Source organism: Vollenhovia emeryi, unplaced genomic scaffold, assembly GCF_000949405.1.
Source record: "Vollenhovia emeryi isolate VEMERY1.0 unplaced genomic scaffold, V.emery_V1.0 DF939237.1, whole genome shotgun sequence".
Lineage (NCBI taxonomy): Eukaryota > Metazoa > Arthropoda > Insecta > Hymenoptera > Formicidae > Vollenhovia > Vollenhovia emeryi.
Window position 1 is genome coordinate 183,366 of NW_011967129.1, and position 8,609 is coordinate 191,974.

At 48.3% G+C, this 8,609-nt stretch overlaps 1 pseudogene; it reads right to left on the reverse strand.

The window, feature by feature from the left end:
• LOC105560204 overlaps positions 1-8,609 on the reverse strand; it is a 226,659-nt pseudogene that overhangs the window by 62,394 nt on the left and 155,656 nt on the right.

An 8,609-nucleotide genomic window follows, 5' to 3' on the forward strand; every position in this document is an offset into this window, starting at 1 on the left:
GCATAGCAATATCGATCGCCGGGCGGTCACATCTTGCCACGCGCTCAAATTGGGCGGTAGGCCGGCCTAAGACAACGATTTTTCATAATTAATTACTCGTTAACTATTACGAAAATTGCAAAATGGTACAGGACTTTTCCGTTCATCTCGATCCGTTCTACCTTCTCAAAAATTTTGTCGGATATGGAAAGACTCACTCTGTATACTAGGCGTCGATCGTAAGATGTAGAAAAAGAGGAAGAGCTGAATTGAGTCAACGTGCCTCTGTCTAACTTGTTCGTTTTCTCGACGTGCTTCGATCGTCAAACACGAGACCCTATTTTGATTTTCGCTAATGCGCGGTCCTCCGCCCTGTAAAATCGTTGCCCCGCGATCTAATTGTGTCGACTCTTGTCCTCCACGCTGCGTGCGAGAAATCACAATTCCTGCGCAGCGACGTAGAGCATGGACTACCCTCGCCAATTCGAATCCAATCAGCGGATACTCCGTCGAGACGGTCGCGCCGAAGGGCCGCGCGACACGAAAAGCGCCGCATATGTGCCGCGACGCGATATTATTCATATGCCGGCGTTTGGCTCGTCACTCCGGACGCAGAGGCAATATAACTTTTTTTCCCTCCCTCAGCGGGGTCTACGCCCGCTCGAACTACTGCTCGTCCGTCTGTCCCTCTTTTTTTTTTCGTCCACGGTCACGCGCGGCCGGAAGTGACGCCGGTCGGCACGCAAAATCACGCGGATACTTTCCCTTTCGACGGACGCGAAAGCGTCCGACCGCGGCTTCCAGTTGGTTACGGGCATATAATTTGCTCCGCGCAGACGACGTTACTTTGCAATGTGATATGTTCTTTTTTTTCATTACCGTTCTGCTAATTAATTTTATCCCCCTTCGATCAACTTATCCGTGGGAGAAGAAACGAATTGCTAGAACGCGAATCGGCGCGGCTTACGAACTGACTTGTTACAGCATGTTTAGCTGCGCTTAATTAGCTGCCGTCATTACGCCAATTAGGACGGGATATACGAACGTGCAGTATTCATGATCTAATCATTGCGAGATCGTTAGGCCTACATTGACGAAGCTGCAGCCTGTATAACCGCGAGTGATCCGTTCTGCATAGTCTGGTAGACGTCGCCGCCACGATGCCGAAGCGCGATTAAATGTAACATAATATCGCTACCTTATCATCACAACGTCTCGTTAACGACTCCCTCCGCGAGAATAATCGACGCGATATATCGCGCTACGGGAAGACGAAACTAGACGTGGGGGCAATCTCAATCGGCAATTTTAATAGATACCAATTATAGCTCCGTTCCGAATCAATGCGGATTACGTGGCCGTTAATTGTGAAACGGTAATGCTGATCCTCGACGTAATTTATGACGGGCTTGCCGTACCGGTTCACGCAAAGTTTTTAGTTTCCCCCGTGTGATAATTGGCTTAGACGCAGATCCCGGTCGAAACTGTCGAGGTATCGGGCAACGTATGATGATAAATTAATAAATTCCCGTTAATACGGACTTGGCGCGCGCGGGCATAGTGGCAATTCAATTATCTTATGCTCACCCATGTAGTTTATATGTATCCTATGTAACCCACATCTTCCGCGCCATTCCACCATTTTCCAATTATCCCGCAATAATGAGATCTAATACTCCATTATTACAACGTGCTGGCTACTTTATCGCTTAAGGAGGATTAATGACGACGTCCGCGACTACTAATTTTATTATCGCGAGCTAACGAGTGTACCCATTTCGTATCCAGCATCGTACGAGGGGGGGGGGGGGGGAATTAATCATGTAATCGCCAGCCAGGCTTCCACGCGAGCATACTCGCAGTAATAATTTCGCAATAACTTGGCCGTAGCGTAAAATATCTCTTTGATTAATCGGCGCCTGGAGTTGCACAGATCTGCAGCGTAACAGAAATGAGTCAGTTACTACGATGGTTTTCTCGGAAACTACTTTTTAGGTACTTCAGTAACTACCGTTCAATTCAACGTCGCATCGCAAGCAGCAAACTGATGCAATTTATTTCCCTGAAACTTTTCAACTTCTCCTTTTGCCCTCCTCAAAAATTGTTCCCGTAATTTTCTCTCTCTCTCTCTCTCTCGCTCTCTTCTATCCCCGTCTACTCGTCAATGTCAACGTAATTACCTTTTAATGAGCGCATACAAACTGGTAAATAAACCGATAATTCAATTCTATATCATTTCACGTCATTTCTGCATCGTATTCATTATCCTTGCCTTTCATCCTGCACTCGGTGCAGCAGCGATACTGCTGTCGCAAGATGAGTTTAATTGTCTACAATACAAAATTAAACTGCAGGCCCTCTACGCTTTTTAAATCGACAAACAGTTATCGCGGGGCGCAAACTGCAATCGCTTGTCATTATTTTGGATTATCGGTTACCGTTAATTGACGGTCGAGCGCAATGTATCGTGCAGTCTGTTCCCGATCGAAACTATTATCGGGTCGACGAATATCACGACGATACCTGTCACGGTGAGAAATAACACGATCGGTCGAATCGAACAAAAGAATTAACGGAAAAACCGTAGGATAGTATCACGCTTCATAAATATCGCTTCCCGTAAATCAATTAATTGACATGCCGCGTATATATCGGACTCGTATTGTAAAATGTTTGCCGGCGCATCCAATTGTTCATTATGAAGCACGATGATTGATCGAATATGTACGACCATATCATCGCAATTACATTTTAATGAATAAACAAACAAATAAATTTCTTTTGTTGCCCCCCCGAGCGGGAGTGCTCTCGTCATTAGCTTCGGTTAAATGCGTGCGGATTACGTAGCACTAGATTAGTTATCTTAAGATAAGCAAGTTATCGCTAGTTTGGTAACATCCACGTTACCAACAACAAACAAACTATGACGCTTGCACCTATACCTATTATCCATTAATGCAGAATGCAGAACAGCATAATTAGATGCGCATTAAGCAAACAATTTAGCTCTTGCGCTCGCACAAATTGGCGCATCGCGATCCGCATCGAACAAATAATGTTATTACCATCCGGGCGTGAAATGTAAAAAATTTATAATTTTCTCAATACCGTCACGTTCCGTTTTTGCAGTTTTTTTTTTTTTGGTCAATATTGAATTCGACATCGACGAATATTGTGTAAAGGTTAAAAGAGTGTCGCGATATATTTTTTTCTTGCAAAATTTCGAAAACACTGAACGAACAATTTTACGCAGATTCCTTTCACATTTATTTCGCCCGATTATTTTCATTCCCAATCCCTCTGTTCCCCCCCCCCCTTCCGTATCTTCTCATTAGAAATTTCATCTTCGTCCCTTTTTCCGTTACGCGTCCTTCTCTAACCGGAACCGCGGCGGAGCAGCAGGAGGAGCGTGCTGATTGGGAGGCTAATCACGCGCTACTCTCCATTACATTAATTAAAACTTAGCTCTCAACTCTGCTCGGCTTCTACGTCACCTGCCGCGCCACTCGCGTTGTCCTTTTCTTCCTCTCATCCTTCTCGCGTCTCCCGATGCTCTCCGCGATCACTTTGTCTCCGCCCGTTCGTCTACCTATCCACGTATGCCACCGCTTGTGTATCGCATTTCCCAAGAAAATCATGGTTGCCTCCGACAACTTGAATATGAATAAACGATAAGCCTCTTCTATCTCCCCGGTGTTACTCAACCCTTTGCGGGCCAGCGGGACGTACACGTCCCACCTCGTGATAATCGGGTTTTTCGTTATTATAAGTCTATTTCGGCATCAATAATGCTCAGACGAGATTCTACCGGATCCTAGATACCCAAACTATGAAATTCTAAGCCCTGTTAATTATTTTCATCGATGACGAATGATTTATATTAAAAAAACGTACGATTCTCCAATGAAAGGGTTGACAGGACCGATTCAACCGAGGCCGCTTCAACCATCATCGGTCAAAGAAAATCCCCAGCATCTCTTGTTTAATTGTGTTTCCGCGAAATCGATAAATAAAAATTTCTTCGACCAAAACTATTCCTGCCTAGCGGAAAAGGTAGCTAACAAAGTCACCGCGTATACGCGTTACCTGTGTAGAGATTTTGCAACTTTTTACACGCTTCAAGAGGAAAGTTGGAAACAATTTCATGCTTCACGAAGAAAAGTATCGTAATGTTAAAATACGGTATTAGTGAAAGGAGAGTGTAGTATAAATAAAAGTACCGCTATTAAGATTTGTTTAGTTTGTGTTTCCTATTTGCCGTTCCAGTTTTGCCTTCAGGAGTCGTTCCCAAAGGGTCGCACTTTCAAATGGATACCGAATGGAGAATTACTCTCAATTCAACGTCTACCCCATGTCGCCGTGTCCCGTAGAGTTTTACTGCTCGAGACTTGTTCTCAAATTGCGAAATTTCGAAACTTTAAAGTACTGCTCAAATTTTTAACCAGGCATTTATCCAAGTATCCACAAAAACCTTTCGCGATGCCAAAGAATATACCGATGAATTTACTTCACTTTACCCTTCGTACACAATTTACTTTGTATTAGTTAATTACCGCGGGCGCTGATAATTATTTGTAAACCGCGGTGCGTGTTTGTAGCCAGGGATATTCGGCAAAGATCGCGAATTGCCGAAATTATCCCGCGAATTAGATCGCACGCCGCACAAAAGATTTGCGTGCCGTTGGCAAAACCGCTTTGCCCATTCGGCGAAATCCCTACTCGACCCAATTCGAGCGCCGTATCGGCGAGTGTTGCGGAACAAAAAAGAAGCAGAACGGACGGCGAATAAATAACGTTGCACCACGGATAATGGTATTTATTGAATGTACAATTACACGTCCTATATCGACGAAGGGAATAGATTGCTCTCGCGATTCTATCGCGAATAGCCCTGCCCTTTATTTTTCCCCGCTCGTACATTCATTTCCCCCGGGAGGATCAATAACGGCCGCGAAAAACAACTTCCCTGCCCGCTAATGTTACGATTATGGCTGTACGTTAATCAAGCCGAACGATCGGCGCAAGTGCCCGCGTGACTATACGATATCCGATCTACAGGACGGCTGGTGATAATAATGTCCATAAAACGGGACTACGTAGCCTTCGGATTAGCCTGGAGAATTATTCCGACTTAACTCACATCTAAAAGTTTAATTCTCAACTATGAACGCTCCGCGGCGCAACGTGCCGCGCGGTACGTCGCGAATCGCGGACGAAGCGGACCGCGGTTTAACGTCTTCGATTAGGAGATACGGTGCGGGGACGTGGGACGGCGGCCGCCGCCGCCGTGGCAAAATTGGAAAAAGTGCCGATCAAACAAAATTAATTGGGTTCCCCGCGTTCGGGCTGCAACAAAGCAACCCTCGCGTCCGAGCGAGAGAACCGGCCGGGCCGAGTGATCCTCCTCGACCGCGAATTATTTCGGCACGGAACTTTGCTATATCCGGCCGGGCCGCGATATCGTTTTTGTAATTCTATCGCGAGATAAAAGATCGTGTTTGACTAGAAACTACCGCGCGAAAGTATACAGACGGACGGCGCGCGGTCTATTCCGCCGAAATATAACATGTGGACCGACGTGCGACGTGCGGATTTTGCGGAAACCGTGTTGGAAATGGAAATATAGGGAAAATTCTGGTTACGGGGGAGGCACGTGATCGAGCCAGCGAGAAATGTGTTCTTTTCTATAACGTGATCGGTTCCCGGAAAGACCCGCCGTTCCAATTATTTTCCTATGGTGTCGGCTCGCGGGGAAACACGGCGGTACAATAATCTCGTTACGCACTGAAAAATTTCTCCGGAAATATTGGATAATCCGCATCATTAATTTTCCGCAAAATATCAAAGGGGCGACGTCTCCTTTTCTCTCGACTTAATGAATATTTTATTAATTCAGCGTCAATAGGAGGTTTTCAAATGAAGCAATCACGTGGCGCACGGCGCCGTCGGATTCTGCATTATCCTATCATCGGGCCATTATTTTACGTAGCGTATCAAACGCGTCGTGTAATCAACTGGACGTAAAACGCCCGCGTGCAATGTGCTTTTCGCAGAGCGGGCCATTTCAAGTTTTTAGGACTACGAAAGTATAATCGCCACGCAATATTTGGCGCTGTAACAATCGTGATTATAGCTTGCACGTGGCTTTTATAGCTAACTGAAAAGCAGCACCTTTTTCCCTGGATCATGGAGCGGGGTTTTCCCCTCGGCCGAGCTCGTTCGTCCGCCCCGGGGTTACGCGCGCGCAGTCTCTATTTAACATTTAGTCATACGCTCGCGTAGGTAGTCCACAGACTACGCATTCGTCGTAAATCTTACCACTACACTTGCGAACACGACCGGCCCGGCGATAGTGGTACATGTATCGATATACAAGCGCGCGCGCGCGCGCGCCCTGCTCGGTATGGATCGTCCGTTCTCTTCGATCTCAAAGCCACCCCTGCTCCGGTTTCACGGATGGAATTTCAGGAGAAACGTTTTATACGCCGGGTGCTCTCTCGGCTGGCACGTCGCCTCGAGCGCTTTGTCGGAGGGCAGTTAATTAATAAAAGCTGGAAAGAAGGGAGCACGGGAGCGACGGGGCGCGCCGGGCGTTGGTCCCGGGGAGCGGCGGGCGACTGGGAAAAGGGGGACCGGGGGCACGGGGTGGGGCATAAACGGCAGGTATAAAAGGATGGAATACTATACTATCGTTTCATATCGGCCGGCGCAACTCCACACTTGCAATTCAAACGAGTAACGGCCACTCACGTGTCGTGAACGAGGAACTTGTCGCCGTCTTTCTCGATGCAGAAACCCTTGCTGGTGATTTCGGAGCCGTTGACGGTCACCAAGTCCGTAATCCCCGACTGGAACCACCGGCCGTACCATTCCTCCGGGAACGAGCAGCCTGAAACAGAGGGTGGATATAGAAGAAGGGGGAGGGTTTGCCTCTCGGCCGCCCGCGGGCGATGGACGATATACTCGCTCGGTCGGAAAGTTTCCAGATTTTAATCTGAGGACCCCGAGAACCCGCCGACGTTTCCGCGCCGGAAACGCAAAACAGTCCAAAGCGACCGCGGGGCTGCGATATTTTTCAGCCGGATCGCCGGTGAGCAGCCGGCGGGCTTGTCAGGGTTACCGTTCTCCAACAACGTGGCCAAGAGGAACGTAATGAAACAATTGTAACTGCTGTTTCTCTCTCTCTTCTCCCGCCCTCCCTCCCTCCCTCCCTCAGAAACGGAAAACGTCGAGCCTCGCAGGATTATTTTCTCGTTTCCCACGAGGAACGCACGGCGATTGCGCGAGCTGAAAAGCCGATGTTTCTCCTCCAAGTCAAGAGAGAAGAAAATACGCGCAGTGTAATACTATATCAGCGAAGAGGGATAATTCCATCTTGTTGTCTATTACACGATTCCCGCGCGTAAACTGATTGCGAACGGTCTATATTTATCTGCGGATTATATATGCGCAGATGTAGCCCGAACCTTGCACGGCGCGAACGTTTATAACCGGGAGCACGCAGGACGTTGCATTTTAAATTCCGGGATTTGATATTATTTGAAAAAAAAAAACTCGACAACGAACTAGGAGAGAAACGTTACGTTCCTCGTATCGTATAGTGCTGTCCGTGTAATGCAATCTCAATACATCGTACAACGTAATCTCTCCGTATCAAAATACTCTCCCCTATATACATTGTATATATATTTTTTTCGATGCTTCCTGTACGCTCGTACATTTAGATAAACCGAGATAATGAAAAATCACCGTCCATTTCCCATGGCTTTTAAATAATCGAGCCGTGATCCGCGCCGAGTGGCGAGCGGTCACCCGAGCGGTTGCCCGACGTAGGGAGGAGCCCTCTCTCGCCCTTCGTTTCCCCCTCATCCCACCCCCCCCGCCCCCCACGCGAGCGTCTTTTCCGCCCGGTTTTCCACGGGCCGCGAAGGCAAATACGAGATTCCGCGGATATTTCGAATGCCCGTCGGCAACGGAGTCCGCCGCGAGCTCAAACGAAGTTGTAAAAATGGAGAATCTCCTCAGGGAGATCGGATTATCGCGAAACAGCACGAGCGGGCGAGGGAGCCCGTTGATTCTTTCTTCGTCGCGCAGTCGTTCATCCTCCTTACTCCCCTCCCACCCCCCCTCTCTCTCTCTCTCTCTCTCTCTCTCACTCTTTCTCTGCATCTGTAGCAACGAGGATTACAACGAGGAGCGACGTCGCGATTAAGCATTGTTTGCCGGAAGCATTTTGCATTTAATAAGTCCAAGTGTTTCGGAATCCCGGATGAGCGGGGGGGGAGGGGGAGGGGGAGGGAGACCAAACGGGAGAAGCAGACGAGACCGGAAGAAGGGGAGGGCGCGGGATTGGGGAACAGGAAAGACGACGAGGAATCTCGCGAATTCGCTACATGAAGATACCGGGGCCCGCTCCCGCGGCTGCGTTTCGAAGTTGCGAAAGCGGGAGGGGGCGGTGGGGGAGGAGGAGGAGGAGGAGGAGGAGTCGATGGAAACGACAGCAGATGGGATTTATTAATACTCGAGAGACAGACGGACGTGCGCCTTTTGCGCTAGTGCGTCGACGTGAGCCTCTCTCGTTCTTCTCCCACCCCCTCCCCCTCCACTCTCTCTGCCCTCTCCCTCTCCCT